The 20,694-nt window shown below is 37.1% G+C and overlaps 1 non-coding gene across 1 annotated transcript; it reads right to left on the bottom strand.

Moving 5' to 3' along the window:
• Nucleotides 1-1,280: 1,280 nt before the first annotated feature.
• LOC128282219 (small nucleolar RNA R71) lies at nt 1,281-1,387 on the bottom strand. Its single transcript, XR_008272432.1, has one exon. It is a non-coding gene; the product is annotated as a small nucleolar RNA R71 (small nucleolar RNA).
• Between the last annotated feature and the right edge of the window lie 19,307 nt (nt 1,388-20,694).

Below are 20,694 nucleotides of genomic sequence, written 5' to 3'. Positions count from 1 at the left end.
AGCGGAGTTGATCGAACGCCTAGAAATAGGGTTACGAGATTTTCCCAGATTAGGGTGAAACCTAATATGGGAGTTTATAGATCGATTCACTACTTCCTTAAGGGTTTTAAGTAAGAAAGAGATTTCAATTTATTCAACTGAGGGTTAGGCATTATTAGTCTAGAAAGAGATAATAATATAGGTTAGGGAGTCTCAGGGATCAAGTCAAGTGAATAAATTGTCTGGTTCAGAGTCAGATAACAAGTGAAATCTAGGTGGATTCCTCCTTGGGTGTCGTCTTTATCAATTACTTTTCTTCAAGCCTTTTTCCAAATTTTCTCTTTGCTTTAGTTTAATTAGTTAATTAGTTTAATAAACAACCCCTCCTTATTTCTAGGTTAAATAATAAAAAGATAGTTATTACTAGTACTTTTGGTTCCCTTGGGTATGATATCCCGGTCTTACCATTACTATACTATTGTTCGATAGGTGTGCTTGCCTTTTCATCGTGATAATAGTTAGTTTAGGTTTAATCTTTATTATAAATATTTATTACTTGTTACGAATCACACGATCAAGTTTTTGGCACCGCTGCTGGGGAACTAGAATATTAGGAACGTTCAATTTTTATTACTTTAGCCATTTATTTTTCTTACAATTTAATTTAATTTTATTATTTTTATTATTTCTTAATTTACTTTTTCTTTTTCTTGGCAGGTTTTTATAGTTTATGACTTGAAGAAACCGGTCAGAACCTTTACTTTTGGACAAAGAAATCGATTGTACAGTTCGTAAAAACCAAAGAGAAATAAGGCACAGCTTAAGATACACGGAGAACGAGTAGGAAGACAATACTCAACCCCCAACCGAAGAGATGGCTAAAAACTAAGGCAATCAGCTACCTCCTGCAATTGCGGCTAATCAAAATCCTGCTCCACGCACTATGTATGATTATGCTAAACCTTCTTTAACAGGAACTGAGTCTAGCATAGTTAGACCATTGTGGTGCAAATACTTTTGAACTGAAACCTAACACAATTCAAATGATACAACAGTTTGTTCAGTTAGATGGTTTGCAGGATGAAGATCCCAACGCTCACTTAGCAAACTTTCTATAATTTTGCGATACATTTAAAATCAATGGAGTTTCTGATGATGCCATTCATCTTCGGTTATTTTCTTTTTCATTAAGGAACAAAGCTAAACAGTGCTTGAATTCGTTATCACGAGGGTCAATTACTACTTGGGAGCAAATGACCGAAATTTTTTTACTAAAATACTTTTCGCCAGCTAAAACGGCTAAATTACGTAATGATATCTCTTCTTTTGTGCAGATGAATTTAGAAACACTTTACGATGCATGGGAGAGATACAATGACTTACTGAGAAGGTGCCCTCACCATGGGTTATCGCTTTGGCTTTAAGTACAAACATTCTACAATGGTCTGAATCCCTCGACTCGGCAAATGGTTGATGCGGCTGCTAGCAGAACCATCAACAATAAAACACCGGAAGATGCCTATAAGTTTATAGAGGAGTTGTCACTGAATAACTATCAATGGAAAATTATGAGGACAAAGCCAACAAAAACAGCCGGCGTTTATAACGTCGACTCAGTTACTATGCTGTCAAATCAAGTAGAACTTCTCAATAAAAAGATTGATGGTTTACTTGGTTCTACGAAGGTACATCCAATAATGAGGTGTGACTCAAGCGAAGGAGGTGTGCATACAGAATATCAATCCTTCAATCCCATAACCGAAGAGGAACAAGTCAACTATATGGGTAACAATAACTTTAGATCTGAAAATAACCCATACAGTAATACTTATAATGCAGGTTGGAGGAACCACCCAAATTTCTCCTGGGGTGGTCAAGGGAATCAAAAGCCACAAAATCCTCAGGGTTTTCAACAACCACCCTACCAACAAGAAAAGAAGCCAAATCTTGAAGAGATGCTCTCAAAGTTCATATCAGTGTTAGAAACCCGTTTCTAAAATACCAAGACAACATTTAAAAATCAACAAGCATCGATCCAAGGACTCGAAAATCAGATATGCCAGCTTTCCAAACTGATCTCCGAATGACCACAAGGTAGTTTGCTAAGTAATATCAAACCTAACCTAAGGGAACAACTCAATGCAATTAATACTCAAGATGACGAAGGAGTCGTTGAGCCTGAACCAGAATCGAGGCAAGAAACTATGATAAGCAAATGGAGAGATGAGGTAGGTCAAAATACAAACAAACCAATGATTGTCGAATATAAACCTCGTGTGCCATACCCTAACGCGACAAAGAAAGACCGCTCAGATGAACAATTCGGTAAATTCCTTAAACTTTTGAAAAAATTACATATTAACTTACCATTTATTGAAGCTTTGTCGCAGATGCCAAATGCAATGAAATTTTTAAAAGAGATTTTAGTAAATAAGCGGAAGTTGGACGAAGCGTCGCATGTGGAGCTAAATGCAGTCTGCTCAACTATTCTACAAAATAAGCTACCCCACAAATTGAAAGATCCAGGGAGTTTTACAATTCCTTGCTTAATTGGTAGTTTAGATATACGTCATGCATTAGTTGATTTAGGGGCTAGTATTAATGTAATGCCTTACAAAATTTTTAAGCAACTAGGTCTTGGGAAACCTAAACAAACTAGGATGAGCATTCAATTGGAAGATAAAACTATAAGATTTCCTAGGGGTATTATTGAAGATGTACTTGTGAAAGTAGATAAGTTCATATTCCCCGTTAATTTCGTTGTTCTAGACATAGAAGAGGATAATAACACCCCTTTGATTTTAGGGAAGCCCTTTTTAGCAATTGCTAAAACAATTATTGATGTTGGCACAGGTGAGCTTACATTTCGTGTGGGAGACGAAACGATCACCCTTCAAGCTCGTAATTCTGGCATCACATCGAACACTGAAGGTAATAGTCCATACCAATCTACTAAAATTGACAATATGACTTTGCAGAAATTAAGCTTCAAAGAAGTTCACGAGCCATGTTCCAGAAATGATAGAGGACACATTCATGAAGAATGAAGGCTACGGATAGATGAGCTAGACGAATGGCGAGTAAAAAAACCGAGAACACATGATAAACTGAAACTACGTCAAAACAAGGCCGATACCTCTCCTAATCAACTTAAGGTTGGCGATAAAGTCTTACTAGATGCCCCAGATCCCCACATTGTCACTACCACACTGAATGAGGAAATCCCTCTTACGGTACTCAGTATTTTTCCATTCAGTACGGTGAAGGTGAGTCACCCCAAGTTCGGCACTTTTAAGGTAAACAACACCCGATTAAAACCATATTTTGATGATATTGATAGCAGGAATGAGGAGTATAAACTCTTCAAACCACCCTGACCATTCACCGGAAAGGTAAGTCGAGCTTAGACTATAAATAAGCACTTCTCGAGAGGCAACCCGAGCACTAACATATTCTGATTTCGTTATTCTCAATTTCTAATACTTTAAATCATTTACTTTATCTTTGAATTGCAAAGTTTCTCAACACACACGGCCAATCACACGGGCGTGCCTAAGACCATGGCCAAGCAGGGGAAGAAACACGGCCGTGTGATACAGCCGTGTGGAAGCAGGACATGATCTCCCTAAAACACAGGATGCGATAAATCCCCACGGCTATGCGACATGGCCGTGGGTCAACTTGATAGGAGAATACGGGCGTGGGAATGGAAAAACACGAGCGTGCCAGGGGCAAGGCTCGATTCTGTTTCTTCGACACAACATGAGGCACGCTCGTGCCGTTAAGTCGTGGACAACAATACACGGGCGTGGTACCCTAGCACACGGGCGTGGGAGAAGCGAACAAGGCTAGGCACGATCGTGCAATATGGCCGTGTGCCACACACGCCCCAAACACACGGGCGTGGGATAGTAGCCGGGCATGACCTAAATTGGAAAATTCAAAAAACACGGGGTCACTTTCAGAGTACACAAACGTGGCCCTAGACCGTGTATAGCTCCCTTATATAAGTAAATCACTGTTCATTTTCTTCTTCCTTTCAAAACCCTAGCCAAAATCTCCCCTTCCCCACTCCCTAATCCCTATTCCGGCCACCATTACCCAGATTCTCACTTCCCCAACCCTCAAACCACCCTAAAATCCACTCCCCCTGAATTAATCCTCACTTTCCCCTCTATTTTTCCTCCACACGGCTGTACACCCACGCCACACGCCCGTGCTCACCACCAACACGCCCGTGCGCCACCCTACAACAGCTTTTGGTACATTATGTCATCATCGAGAGGAAAGATGACCACGGTCCCATCCTCAAAGAGACGTAGAGGACCAGGTTCTTCCTCAGTACGTGCTACAGCCGAAGTTTGGCACCCATTCCTTGAGTTTTCGCAAGCTTTGTAGTAGGAGCTATTTCATATACTATGCGCACGGCCCCTCACTACAGGTCGCTGCATCAACTGGGCTGCCGTAGAGCAAGTCCAACTAGCTGATGCCATCCGCGCCCTTCTGACTACAGACCCATGGGAACGGTTCTTTGATATCATCGAACCCACTCATTTAGAGCTAACTTTAGAATTATTCTCTACTTTTCATTTACAGGTGGGGATGACGAAAAATGATGACCCTGGCACTATTCACTTCCGATTAGGCGGTCTAGTTCGCGCGATGAGTGTCCCAGAGTTTGGAGTCACTTTGGGACTTTACATCGATGAGTTTATGGAAGAGGAGGACATGAATGCACTATCATGCAATATCCACATTTCTCCCTCCTTGTGCTGGAAAGCTGTGGCACCACTTTCTTCCACCTACAACCCCAGTCGCTCGAAGGCCTCAGGTCTCGCCCCTTCCCTACGTGATCTCCATGTCATATTGGCACATACCTTGACTGGAAGGAGAGAGAGCATCGGCATTGTCAACACCCACGATGCCTACTATTTATGGTGCATGGCGAATGCACACGTGACTGACTTGGCATACTTCATCGTTTTCTCCATTCGCCATCAGACCGAGCGACATCAGAAAGGAGTAATCTCTATCGGCCTCTACATGACGCGCCTTGCCAAACACTTCAGTCTTCTCAACACCGTGGCCTAATCATCAGCGCTTACACTGATAGGTCAGATGCCCCCACAGGGCATCACGACTATGTTACACATGAGGATGATTGAGCGCCGCCGTGGGACCGATCCTCCTCAGTACCATCTCACTCATGCCATTGACGATGAGGATCTAGAGGACATTTCTAATGATGTCCCCCTACAGCATGAGGAGCCTTCTACCACGCCACCTAGGGAGCGACCAGTTCATGCGGCTGCTTCATTGGCACACCTTTCCGACCGACTCAGTCACTTCGAGCAGTATTGCACTACACAGTTCGAGATGATTCACGAGTGAGATCAGTGACGTAATAGACAGATGGACAACATGCAGGCCATGCAGCAGCTGTGCCAGCACTTTCACATTGCCACTCTAGCGCCGCCACCTGAGGGCCCCACTGACGAGGATCATTGAATTCTCTTATCTTTTTATTTTTATTTTTATTTTTATTTTCATTTCAATTTTATTATTTTCTTTTGAAAGACATATCTCTATTAGTAAATTTTACTTTCTTCATTTTTCTGGTGTCTCTAACAAGTAATCCCACTACACTCTCTTCCACACCAACTCTTAATAAGCTCTTCATGATTCTACAGACTTCCAAGCAAAGCTGCTAGGAATATTTTATGGAATAAGGAAACAAATGGAAAACAACATGTAACGCCTCAACGCTCGAGACTGTCGCCGGAGTCGAGCTTGAGGTGTTACCGAACATAATTTATCAAATTAAGAACTTCGGATCATTTGTTTCTACATTCACAATTTTCTAGCTATCTGCGTCACAGTTACAAGAAAAATCATATCTCGAGTTACGAAACTCAAAATCAAGATCCGTAAAATTTCCCTAAATCTAAACTCATATATCTATTTACTAATTTTTTCTAGAATTTTTGGTTGGGCCAATTAGTACAGTTTATTAGTTAAAGTTACCCCTGTTTCAAGACTTGAATAGACTAACCTTTGTTTAACGAACCATATTTCTCTCTGTGAAAAATTTATTTGACTATGCCGTTTGTTTATCCTAAAACTAGACTCAATAAGGATTCCATGAATATAAAATACACCACCTAATTATTTTTGTACAATTTATGGTGAATTTCTAAATTTGGAACAGGGGATCCAGAAATCGCTCTGGCCCTATTTCACTAAAATTCAAATATCTTCTAACATATAATTCCTTTACCTATTTCGTTTGTTTTATTTGAAACTAGACATATTAGGCTTCAATTTCATATTTAATCCATCACCAAATTCGATTTCTATGATTTTTAGTAAATTTTCAAACTCACGTCTGTGTTGCTGCAATGTTCTGTTTATGGCAAATTTCATCTTTTCATGAGTTTTATGGACTAGATAACCTATTTACCTTCCAAGACATCAAACAAAATCTAAATTAGCCATTTCCATGACTTATCATTATCAAGCATTTTCTCAACCAATTCACTGGCATATCACAAAATTATTTATACAAAATAGGTATATTGCTATACATGCCATACTTAAGTTTTACAAGCCATTTACCAAAAAATGTCCTTCGGATAGTGTGATCGAACCTTCGACCGTCCCGATTCTGAGCCGCTTGTTCAAAACTACAGTGAATAAAAGGAGGAGTAAGCATAAATGCTTAGTAAGTTCATATGCAAATAACAAGTAACATAACAATAAAATTTTACCAAACAACCTTAGCATGGTATCACCAAAACATATATTACATTTCTAAACATCATTCATCATCTTACCACCTTATTGTTGTTGTATCTATTTTCAACCCGAGGGTTAAGTACATACCTGTCCAAAGTGTCCATTTCACAACACTTACCAAAACATCACTTGCACCTTAAATGTTCTTCCATTTCACTAGAAATTTTACCCGTTGAACACGTCGGAATATAATTCGGATACATGGATAATTTGCACATAAGTGCCACTTATGTAATCAAGCAATCATGTAACCCGCCCCTAAGTGAACTCGGACTCAACTCAACGAGCTCGGGCGTTCGCATCCATAAGTGAACTCGGACTCAACTCAACGAGTTCGAATGCCTAGTTACATCTCTCGAACTCGGACTCAACTCAACGAGTTCGGACATTCGCATCCATAAGTGAACTCGGACTCAACTCAACGAGTTCAGATGCTCAACCATCCTAGTGACATGTCACTTGTATCCTAATATATTCCTAAGGTTCAAACGGGATTTTCCTCAAACATATATTCTTGCCATCTTCCGTAAAATACCGAAACCAATACTCGGTAGCACTTTATATTTAATAAATAATATACATAATTTGCATTTTATTCGAAAATAACCACAAAGCATAAATTTCATGATTAAAATCAGCATATTATATAATTAACATCAATAACTTATAAATAACAATTATGCTACATTATTCACACATGAACTTACCTTGGTACCAAAATATAAGGATTTTGCAATTTAGTCCACAATCTTTTCTTTTCCTCGATTGGGGTCGATTCCACGTCTTTCTTGATCTAAAATAACACATTTAGCTTATTTAATACTCACATTATCAAATTAGTCTTTAATTCAAATTTTAGCAAAATTACAATTTTACCCCTAAACTTTTGCATATTTACACTTTTGCCCCAAATCTTGGGAATTAAACTTAATTCCTTATTCTTATATTTTATGACATGCTGATCACTTTTCCCTTCTATGGAAACATCAAATTCTCACTCTAACATGTATTTATGACTATTAGGTATTTTTGTCGATTAAGCCCTTTTACTTGTTTTCACTCAAAACCGAGTAGCACAAGTTGTCTAACATAATTTAAAACCTCATATTCTATCATAAAACATCAAAATTCACAAATTTCACCTATGGGTATTTTTCCAAATATGAACTCTAACTCAAAATATTACTATCATAAGCTATACTGAGTTACCAGGATTTCAAAAACGTAAAAATCATTAAAAACGGGGCTTGGAATCACTTACTATGAAGCTTGAAAATTGAAGAAACCCTAGCTATGGAGAGAGGGAGCATTCGGCAACAACTAAGGAAGATGATAACAAATTCTGTGTTATTTTTCCCTTTTTATTTCATTTAATATTCAAATGACCAAAATGCCCCTCCTTACTAAACTTTAAAAATATTCCTTCCATGTCCTAAATTTGTCCATGAACTTAAAATTGGTCAAAGTACCATTTAAGACCTCCTAATTAATATTACAAGGAAATTTCATACTAAAAACTTCTAGAATGCAAGTTTTACAAATTATTCGATTTAGTCCCTAATTTAAGTTTAAGTACTTTAGGCATAGGATTTCATCACGAAATTTTCACACAATCATGAAATCTTATCATAAACATCAAAATAATTATAAAATAATTATTTCTATCTCAGATTTGTGGTCACGAAACCACTATTTCGATTAGGCCCTAATTCGGGATATTATAACTCTCCCCCCTTTAAGGATTTTCGTCCTCGAAAATCTTACCGGTAAACAGGTGTGGGTATTGGTTCTTCATAGTTTCTTCGGGTTCCCATGTAGCTTCTTCTACTCCATGCTTTTGCCACAACACTTTCACAAGTGCAATACTTTTGTTCCTTAGTTGTTTGACCTCTCGAGCTAAAATCTTAATCGGTTCTTCTTCATAGGTTATGTCTGGTTGTAGTTCAATTTCTGTCGGTGAAACCACATGTGAAGGATCTGAACGATACTGACGTCACATAGACACATGGAATACATTATGAATCTTCTTCAATTGAGATGGCAATGCTAACCGATAGGCTACCGGTCCAACTCTTTCAATAATATCATACGGCCCGATAAAACGCGGACTTAATTTGCCCTTCCATCCAAATCTGAGAACTTTCTTCCACGGAGACACTTTTAAAAATACTTTATCACCAACTTGAAATTCAATGTCTTTTCGTTTTAAATCTGCATAAGATTTTTGTCTATCTGAAGCAGCTTTCAAACAATCTCGAATTATCTTCACTTTTTCTTCGATTTCTTTTATTAGATCAACTCCATAAATCAAATTTTCCTTGAGTTTAGTCCAATACAAAGGCATTCGACACTTACGACCATACAATGCTTCATAAGGTGCCATCTTCAAGCTCGTCTGATAACTATTATTGTAAGCAAATTCTACTAACGGTAAATATCTTTCCCAACTTCCTTGAAATTCCAAAACACAACATCTAAGCATATCTTCAAGAATTTGAATTACTCTCTCTGATTGCCCATCAGTTTGTGGATGAAAAGCAGTACTGAAATTTAACTTCGTACTTAACGCGTCTTGCAACTTTTGCCAAAACCGCGAGGTAAACCTCGGATCTCTATCTAAAATGATCGATAATGGTATTCCGTGTAGTCTAACAATTTCTCTAACATACAGTTCAGCCAACTTGTTAAGAGAATAATCCATACGTACCGGGATAAAATGAGCCGACTTAGTTAATCTGTCAACTATTACCCAGATTGTATCTTTCTTTCTTGGAGTCAATGGCAACCCTGAAACAAAATCCATAGTAATCCGATCCCATTTCCATTCAGGAACCATAATAGGCTGAAGTAATCCCGAAGGCACTTGGTGTTCGGCTTTCACCTGTTGACAAATTAAGCATTTTGATACAAACTCGGAAATATCTCTTTTCATTCCACTCCACCAGTACATTTTCTTCAAGTCATTATACATTTTCGTACTGCCCGGATGAACCGCCAAACAGCCATTATGTGCTTCATGCAAAATCTTTTGAATCAACTCATCATTTTTTAGTACACAAATCTGATTTTTAAACATCAAGCAACCATCAAAACTGATTTTGAAATCTGATCCCGTATCAGCTTCACACTGTCTTCTCTTGGCTTGCAAATCTGGATCATTTTTCTGAGCTTTAGAAATCTCTTGTAAAAACATCGGTCTTACTCTTAACTCTGCTAGAATCGAACCATCATCTGACATTTTCAACTGAGTGTTCATAGCTCTCAAAGCAAACAACAACTTTCTGCTTAAAGCATCGGCAACCACATTCTCTTTTCCCGAATGATAATCAATAACAAGCTCGTAATCTTTCAATAACTCCAACCACCTTCGCTGTCTCAAATTCAAGTCTTTTTGTGACATCAAGTACTTAAGACTTTTATGGTCGGTGTATACCTGGCATTTTTCACCATACAAATAATGTCGCCAAATCTTCAAAGCAAATACCACCGAAGCCAATTCCAAATCGTGAGTAGGATAATTCCTCTCATGAGGGTTTAACTGTCTCGAAGCATAAGCCACCACTTTTCCTTCTTGTATGAGTACACACCCTAAACCATTTAGAGAAGCATCACTATACACCACAAATTCTTTACCTGATTCGGGCTGTACTAACACTGGTGCCTCTGTTAATAACTTTTTCAATTCTTCAAAACTCAGTTGACATTCTTCCGTCCATTCGAATTTAACATTCTTTCAGAGTAGTCTAGTTATAGGAGCAGCAATTATAGAAAATCCATTTACAAACCACCGATAATACCCAGCTAGCCCCAAGAAACTTCTAACTTCGGTTACATTTTTCGGTGGTTTCCAATCAATAATGGCTGAAATTTTACTAGGATCAACCCGTATACCATCACCTGAAACAATATGACCGAAAATCCATATTCCCGGAGCCAAAATTCACTTTTACTAAACTTAGCATACAGTTGCTTATTTCTCAAAGTTTACAAAACTATATTCAAATGCTCAACATGCTCTGTCTCATTTTTTGAATAAATTAAAATATCATCTATAAACACCACAACAAATTTGTCCAAGTATGGCCGAAATATGCGATTCATTAAATCCATAAACACAGCAGGAGCATTTGTCAACCCGAATGGCATAACTAAAAATTCATAGTGACCGTACCTTGTTCTAAAAGCAGTTTTAGGCACATCCGACTCTTTTACTCGCAGCTGATAATACCCAGATCTCAAGTCAATCTTTGAAAACCATGTCACTCCTTTTAGCTGATCAAACAAATCATAAATTCTTGGCAACGGATACTTGTTTTTGATTGTCACCTTGTTTAACTACCGATAATCAACACACAACCTCATAGAACCATCCTTCTTTTTCAAAAATAACACGGGAGCACCCCAAGGTGAAAAACTCAGTCTCACAAAGCCTTTATCAGTCAACTCTTGCAACTGCGACTTTAACTCTTTTAACTCTTTTGGTGCCATTCTATATGAAGCAATCGAGATCGGAGTTGTTCTCGGTATCAAATCAATACCAAATTCTACTTCCCTGACTGGAGGTAAACCCGACAATTCTTCTAGAAATACATCTGTAAATTCACACACAACTGGCACTGATTCAACTTTCTTTTCAACTTCTTTTGTATTAATTACATACACCAAATAAGCTTCATAACCCTTTCTCAAATATCTTTGAGCCGACATTGAAGAAATCACACTAGACAATGCCTCTGATTTATCTGATTCAACCCGCAGAGTTTCACCATATTCACACTTTAATTCTATAACCTTTTCTTTGCAATTTATTATAGCATCATGCAACGTCAACCAATCCATACCCAAAATAACATCAAACTCATCAAACGGCAACAACATCAAGTCAGCTGGAAAGTAATGACCCCGAATCATTAAAGGACATTTCTTGCATACTTTATCAATTATCACACATTTGCCTAACGGATTCGACACTCTAATCATAAATTCTATGTTCTCAACAGGTATATTCATACTAGAAACCAATTTCATGCATACATATGAATGAGTAGAACCGGGATCAATCAAAGCAATAACATTCACATCATAAAGAGAAAATATACCGGTAAACACATCAGGTGAGGAAGCATCTTCACGCGCTTTAATAGCATAAGTTCTAGCCGGAGCCCTTCCTTTAGGTCTAACTGCTGCATCTCTGGCTACATTCTTACTGCCTGCTTCCCTCCCAGCTTTTCTTGGATACCTTCCCCTCGAATCCGCACCACTTGCTTTTGTATATTGAAATTTTTCTTTCTCAGCTCTCTCTGATCAGTCTCTAATAAAATGATCCAGAGAACCACATCGAAAACATTCATTTGCTCTGCACGGATCAAAATGATTCCTACTGCACCACTGGCACTCGGGTTTAAAAAATCTCGAGTTCCCTACACTGGCTGCTGAAGTAGTCTGGGACTTAGGACCCATATTTTGCTTCTTAAAATTCCCATATGATTGCCCCGCTGAAACTTGGGAACGAGGATTCATATTTCTTGACTTTCCGGGTTGTTGTGAGGGTGCATTACTCATTGGTCTTTTCTTCCAATTTCGTGTCTCAGATTCTACCTTTTTCTTTTCCTTAAGTAGTTCTTCAGCCTTGCAAGCTCGATTGACAAGCACCACCATTTCTTTTAGTTCAAGGATCCCAATAAATACCTTGATGTCTTCATTGAGCCCGTCTTCAAATCGTCGGCACATCTTGGCCTCTGTAGGAACATATTCTCTAGCATACTTACTCAATCGAACAAACTCTCTCTCATATTATGTGACTGTCATATTACCTTGCTTCAGCTCAAGAAACTCTTTACGTTTCTGATAAATAAATCTTTCACTAATATATTTCTTCTGAAACTCTTCTTGAAAGAATTCCCAGGTTACCCTCTTTTTCGGTACCACCGAAATCAAAGTCTTCCACCAATTATAGGCTGAATCCCTAACAAAGATACAGCACATTTCAAACATTCTTCAGGTGTACAAGATAATTCATCAAATACCCGGATAGAATTTTCAAGCCAGAACTCTGCTTTCTCAGCATCATCATCAATATTTGCCCTAAATTCTTCATCCCCTTGTTTACGAATTCTGTCAACTGGAGTTCTGTGAAATTTTATCATATCCACACGAGACATCGGGGGTATAGGTTGAGGAATTGGGGGAGGTGGGGGAGGTCGTACATTTGGGTTCGTACAAACGAACTCAGTGTACCAAGCACTCATCATTTGGAGAAAGGCTTCCCGATCCCTTTCTCCTCCTCCCTGACCAACAGTAGGAGGTGGATTTTCAGTCGGCACTACCCCTTCAGCCGGAGCTGGCGCATTACTCTCTACTTCATCTACCACAGCTGGATCGGGATCCATTTACTATAAAAAAATCATTTAAAAAGGTCAGAAGTCGTCACACTATCACAATTTATACATATGTCATGTATAGCAAATTCCGTACATACAACACGTAGTCCGAGAACCAATTAAACCTGCTCTGATACCACGAAATGTAATGCCCCAACACCCAAGACTATCGACGGAGTCGAGCTTGAGGTGTTACCGAACATAATTTATCAAATTAAGGACTTCGGATCATTTGTTTCTACATTCACAGTTTTCTAGCTACCTGCGTCACAGTTACAAGACAAATCATATCTTGAGTTACGAAACTCGAAATCAAGATCTGTAAATTTTCCATAAATCTATACTCATATATCTATTTACAAATTTGTTTCTAGAATTTTTGGTTGGTCCAATTAGTACAGTTTATTAGTTAAAGTTACCCCTGTTTCAGGACTTGACTGGACTAACCTCTGTTTACTACGAACCATATTTCTCTCTGTGAAAACTTTATTTGACTATGGCGTTTATTTATCCTGAAATTAGACTCAATAAGGATTCCATGAATATAAAATACACCACCTAATTATTTTTTTTGCAATTTATGGTGAATTTCTAAAGTTGGAACAGGGGATCCATTAATTGCTCTAGCCCTGTTTCACTAAAATTCAAATATCTTCTAACATATAATTCCTTTACCTATTTCGTTTGTTTTATTTGAAACTAGACATATTAGGCTTCAATTTCATATTTAGTCCATCACCAAATTCGATTTTTATGATTTTTAGTAAATTTTAAAACGTACATCAGTGTTGCTGCAATGTTCTGTTTATGGCAAATTTCATCTTTTCATGAGTTTTATGGACTAGATAACCTATTTACCTTCCAAGACATCAAACATAATCTAAATTAGCCATTTCCATGACTTATCATTATCAAACATTTTCTCAACCAATTCACTGCCATATCACAAAATTATATACATAATTTGCATTTTATTCAAAAATAACCACAAAGCATAAATTTCATGATTAAAATCAGCATATCATATAATTAACATCAATAACTTATAAATAAAAATTATGCTACATTATTCACACATGAACTTACCTTGGTACCAAAATATAAAGATTTTGGAATTTAGTCCACAATCTTTTCTTTTCCTCGATTGGGGTCGATTCCACGTCTTTCTTGATCTAAAATAACACATTTAGGTTATTTAATACTCACATTATCAAATTAGTCTTTAATTCAAATTTTAGCAAAATTACACATTTAGAGTTCAAATTTTAGCTTATGATAACAAATTTTGTGTTATTTTTCCCTTTTTATTTCATTTAATATTCAAATGAGCAAAATGCCCCTCCTTATTAAACTTTAAAAAAATTCCTTCCATGTCCTAAATTTGTCCATGAACTTAAAATTGGTCAAAGTACCATTTAAGACCTCCTAATTAATATTTCAAGGCAATTTCACACTAAAAACTTCTAGAATGCAAGTTTTGAAAATTATTCGATTTAGTCCCTAATTTCAATTTAAGTACTTTACGCATAGGATTTCATCACGAAATTTTCACACAATCATGAAATCTTATCATAAACATCAAAATAATTATAAAATAATTATTTCTATCTCGAATTTGTGGTCACAAAACCACTATTCCGATTAGGCTCTAATTCGGGATATTACACAACACCTCACGAGTGCCATGTTCAACGACCTAATTTCTTCATCTAGCTAAGAACAGTGGCAGCTACCACTTTCCCCAAACACTCCAGCCTCAGAATCAAGCTCCACATCCATATAACAGGGAGTTTCACCTCCTTCCCTCTTATGATTTTCTTTATTTTGAATAATTTATCTTTGTACATTGAGGGCAATGTACATCTTAAGTGTAGGAGGGTAAACATGAACATGATTCCTAACTTTTTGCATTATTCTCAAATCCCTAAATATGATCTTATGCTTAAGTGATTTTCTCAAAATATTGATCGAATGAATTCTGATTGATCTATAATTATTGTTGGTATGTCATGAATTAGACCATGGGAATTATGCATGATTATTTGATTATAGGACATTAGAAAATCGAGCATGATAAATTGATATTTTGAGAACTAAAATTTTTAGATTATTTTCCTAAATTGAGGTATTATCTTGAAATCTTAAGTATACAGGACTGACATCAAAAACCTAAATTTTTGGTGAGATTTTTGAGCCTTTTGAGCATATAGCTTTCTTTTTTGCTCACTTCTTTTGTGGTTTGAGTGTGTCAACATTGAACTGTTATTCTAGAACTTGCTTCGATTATACATGTCGAGTTCACACGTATGATTTGATATATTGAGATGATAAAGACACTTAGGATTTAACCCACTTACTCCATAAAAAGCCTTCTCACATAATTAAACCCTTAGTAAACCCCTTTGAGCCTACTAACCCTTTTTATTAATTAACCCTCATCATTAACCCATTAACCCATTATTGTTGAAATCCTCTTACTTAATTTACCTTTTTTTTTTATCGGGAGTATTTTTAATATTGTTACCTCACTATGTTCACCATTTTTTGTTACTAAATCAGGAAATATGATTTCTATATTGTATTGACTTGATTTGTTCTTAAAAAAAAAACCTCAGTATTATTATTGTAATTCTCAGCAAGCTAAAGTTGCCATGAGCTCATGTAATATAGTTCTAGATATTTGTTTGTGATTCAGTAATTAAGTTTTTGATAGTGGGGTAATATATTGAAATTATCTCAATTCTAACCTTTGTCTCTTCAGCTTGTATACATACCCGTAACCTAAACCTCGTTACAACCATGCAAAGACCTTTTGATTTGTGTATCATATCATTTACAAGTGGTGGAGATTTGATTTTCACGCAAGCCTATAGTAATAACTTCTCATGTTAGACAATCGAGTGCTTAATCTTGAACCTTAAACACTTTGAGTGATTTGAGTGAATCTTTAGTGAGGATGTCATCTCTTGTATATTTAGGACTAAAGTTAATTACTTAGAGGAAGGAGATTACCTATGATTTTATTATCAAAATATTCGATTTAGATTGTTTGAGGCTTTTAATGCCCCTATAGTTGAATTTTCACTGTATAATTTTTTGTGGAATAACTTGTAACATTATCAGTAATGATTATGTGATTGAGAGGTATGAATTCTAGTAGTAAATGAGAGTTTTGCTTAAGGACAAGCAGATGCTTAAGTGTGGGGGTGTTTGATAAACGCCAAATTATACATATTTTTACCCCAAATACCTAGCATATTTATGGATGTTTATTACTAGATTTATGGATTTTGGTGCTCTTAATCCGGTTATTTCATGTTTTGTACTCAGGAGAGCACCAAAAGTCAAAAGGAGCCAAAAACGAGCCAAAAAGGGACAAAATTGACCAAATCGAAAAGATGACACGACCTAAGCCTTGCCACACGGGTAGCTCACACGCCCGTGTCTTTCGAGGGTGTCGACCAAGGCTTTCACGATTGACACGACCTGGCCATTGACCCACACGGCCGTGTGCAATTTAACGGATCAAACACTGCCTGACAATTACGTCACACGGCCGTGGCACACGGGCGTGTCCCTTTTTCAAAGAGTTTTATTTTACACGGAAAAGGATACTTCGGGAGGAAGAAAGCCAATCCAAAACCTATATAAACACCCTAAGTATGACTTAGAAAGGGGCTGCTCTCTTTAGAACTTTTCTAGAGTACAGAACCGCATGCCGGGAAATAGTTGAAGAAGGCTAGACGATCCATCCCAAAAGCCGGAGCTACTCCAAGACTGAAGATCTCTCTCAGAATTCCTTCAGGGGTTTTAGAGTTTTCTTTATGTTTTGTTATTTTCATACTTTTGAGATGTACTCTTATTTTATTATGAACTAAACCCCTTAGATCCTAAGGTGGTTGAAGCCTATGATGAATCTTGTTATTATTATCTGAACTATATGATAAATACTTGATTTTTTCTTAATTATGTGTTTTTAATGCTTGAATTAATATTTCGGGTATTAATTCATAATTTGATGTGCTTATGCAGAGGAGAAAAAGTCCCTGTCTAAGAGTAGATTTGGCATAATTAAGCGGAGTTGATCGAACGCCTAGAAATAGGGTTACGAGATTTTGCCAAATTAGGGTGAAACCTAATATGGGAGTCCATAGATTGATTTACTGCTTCCCTAGGGGTTTTAATTAAGAAAGAGATTTCGATTAATTCAACTGAGGGTTAGACATTATTAGTTTCGAAAGAGATAATAATATAGGTTAGGGAGTCTCACGGATCAAGTCAAGTGAATAAATCGTTTGGTTCAGAGTCAGCTAACAAGTGAAATCTAGGTGGATTCCTCCTTGGGTGTCGTCTTTATCAATTACTTTTCTTCAAGCCTTTTTCCAAATTTTCTCTTTGCTTTAGTTTAATTAGTTAATTAGTTTAATAAACAACCCCTCCTTATTTCTAGGTTAAATAATAAAAAGATAGTTATTACTAGTACTTTTGGTTCCCTTGGGTATGATATCCCAGTCTTGCCATTACTATACTATTGTTCGATAGGTGCGCTTGCCTTTTCGTCATGATAATAGTTAGTTTAGGTTTGATCTTCATTATAAATATTTATTACTTGTTACAAATCACGCGATCAACTGCCCCACGAGAAATTGGGGTGGCTTCTCCAACCTGCATTGTAAGTGTTACTATATGGATTGTTTTGAGGTCGAGGATTATTACCCATGTAATTTAATTGCTCGTTATCGATGTTGTGACCATAACGTTAGTATTCTGAATGACTTGTTCCACCTCCACTTGCTTCGCACTGCATTACTGGGTGAACCTGCATAGAACTAAGAAAACCGTCAATCTTTTTATTTAGAAGTTCTACCTGGTTTGATAGCATAGTAATCGAATCAACATTATAAACGCCTGCTGTTTTAGTTGGTTTTGTCCTTATGACTTGCCACTGATAGTTATTCAGTGACATCTCCTCTAGAAACTCATAAGCATCTTCAGGTGTTTTATTATTGATGGTTCCATCAGCAGCTGCGTCAACCATTTGCCTAGTCGAAGGATTCAAGCCATTATGGAATGTTTGAACCTGAAACCAAAGCAGTAACCCATGGCAAGGGCACCTTCTTAAAAGGTCCTTGTATCTCTCCCATGCATCGTAGAGTGTTTCTAAATCCATTTGCACAAAGGAAGAGATACCATTACGTAATTTAGCTGTTTTATCCGGCGAAAAATATTTTAGTAAAATTTTTTTGCTCATTTGTTCCCAAGTAGTAATTGACCCTCGTGGTAACGAGTTCAACCACTGTTTAGCTTTGCTCCTCAATGAGAAAGGGAATAACCAAAGATGAATGGCATCGTCAGAAACACCATTAATTTTAAATGTATCGCATAGTTCCAAAAAGTTTTCTAAGTGAGGGTTGGGATCTTCATCCTGCAAACCATCAAACTGAACAAATTACTGTATCATTTGAATAGTGTTAGGTTTTAGTTCAAAAGTATTTGCAGCTACAGCAGGTCTAACTATGCTCGATTCAGTTCCTGTGAAAGAAGGTTTAGCATAATCAAACATACTACGTGGAGCAGGATTTTGATTAACCGCAATTGTAGGAGGTAGCTGATTGTCTTGGTTTTCAGCCATCTCTTCGGTTGGGGGTTGAGTATCATCTTCTTGCTCGCTCTCTATGTATCTTAGGCTTCGCCTTATTTCTCTTTGGTTTCTACGAACTATGCGATCGATTTCTTCGTCAAAAAGTAGTGGTCCTGACGGGTTTCTTCTAGTCATAAACTATAAAAACCTGTCAGAAGAAAGAAAAAAATAGTAAATTAGAATAAAATTAAAAATAAAATTAGATTGCAAAAAAAATAAATGGCTAAAGTAATAAAAATTGAGTGTTCCTAATATTTTAGTTTCCTGGCAACGGTGCTAAAAACTTGATCGCGTGATTTCGTGATAGGTTTTAAATATTTATAATTAATCTTTCTTGACACTAACTATTATCGCGATGTAGGCAAGTGTACCTATCGAGCAGCAGTATAGTTTTAGCAAGACCGGATTGTCGAACCAAAAGGAACTAAAAGTACAAGTAATTACTGTCTTTTTATTATCTAGCCTAGGAATAAAGAGGTTTTGTTTTAACTAACTAATTATCTAAACTAAGAACTCACAGAGAATAGAATTGGGGAATTACTTTTGGGAAAATCGATTGAATTAAGACAAAACCTAAGGAAAAATCCACCTAGACTGTACTTGTTATTCTGGCTCCGAATCGGACGATTTATTCATTTAACTTGTTTCGTAGAGATCCGTAAGTTATGTTATTATCCTTATTCAAGACTAATAACGTCTAATCCCTAGATTGAATAATTGAGACCTTTCTCTACTTAACAGCCTAGGGTTGTATTAACTCGATCTATGGATCCCCTTATTAGGTTTCACCCTAATCCGGCAAAATCTTGTTACCCTATGTCTCAACTTCGCTTAATTATGACAAATGTACTCTTAGACAAGGTCTATTCCTCCTCTGAATAAGAGCTTATCTTGAATCAGTATCCTGGGATATCAAAACAAGAATTAAGAACAAGTTAAACATTTATCATACAATTCAAAAAATAATAACAAGATTCGTCTTAGGTTTCATTCCCGTTAGGTATTTAGGGGTTTTAGTTCATAACTAAATAAGAAAACATCTCAGAATAATAAAGAATACAAAACATAAAGAAAACCCAAAACTCCTGAAAAGGAATTGAGGAGACATCTTCAGTCTTGATGGTGAATCCGGCTTCTGAGATGGATCAATCGGCTTCCTTGGAGTAATTACTTACTCCCTATTCTGTGCCCCCCTTTTCTTCCTCCTCTAGGGTGTATTTATAGGCTTTGGAATGCCTAAGAGCCCTCAAAATTAGCCTTTTCCAAATTGGACTCAACTTGGGCTCAGTAGGGACACGCCCGTGTAACACGCCCATGTGCGATTACTTCAAGCCGTGCTCGAGCCTGCCAAATTGACACGGCTGTGTGGTCTGCCCGTGTGAGGAGGTCCAGGCCATGTTGGTTTTGTACTTTGGCCATTTTCTCCGGTTTGGGCCCGTTACTTGTTCCTTTCACTCTCCTATGCTCTCTTAAGTATAAAACTTGAAATTAAAGCATTAGAAACATCGAATTCACCCATTCTAATGGGAAATCATCCATAAAATGCATTAAACATGGGGTAAAAATATGTATAAATTACTGTTTATCAGCTCCAATTATAATCGCACCTGATTGGAATTTACCTTTCGAACTAATGTGCGATGCGAGTTATTTTGCAGTAGGTGCAGTTTTGGGATAGTAAAGAGACAGGCATTTTCAACCTATCTATTATGCTAGTAAAACCTTGACAGCCGTACAAGAAAACTACACCACCACAGAGAAAGAGATGCTAGCTGTAGTTTTTGCATTCGATAAATTTAGGCCATATCTAATATTGTCTAGAGTTGTCGTTTATACTGACCATTCTGCTCTTCACTACCGTTTAACTAAGACTGATGCAAAACCTTGACTTATTCGATG

The sequence above is a fragment of the Gossypium arboreum genome, chromosome 1 (assembly GCF_025698485.1).
Source record: "Gossypium arboreum isolate Shixiya-1 chromosome 1, ASM2569848v2, whole genome shotgun sequence".
NCBI lineage: Eukaryota > Viridiplantae > Streptophyta > Magnoliopsida > Malvales > Malvaceae > Gossypium > Gossypium arboreum.
The sequence above is the reverse complement of the archived record's forward strand: the minus strand, read 5'-3'. Positions and strand labels throughout refer to the sequence as shown.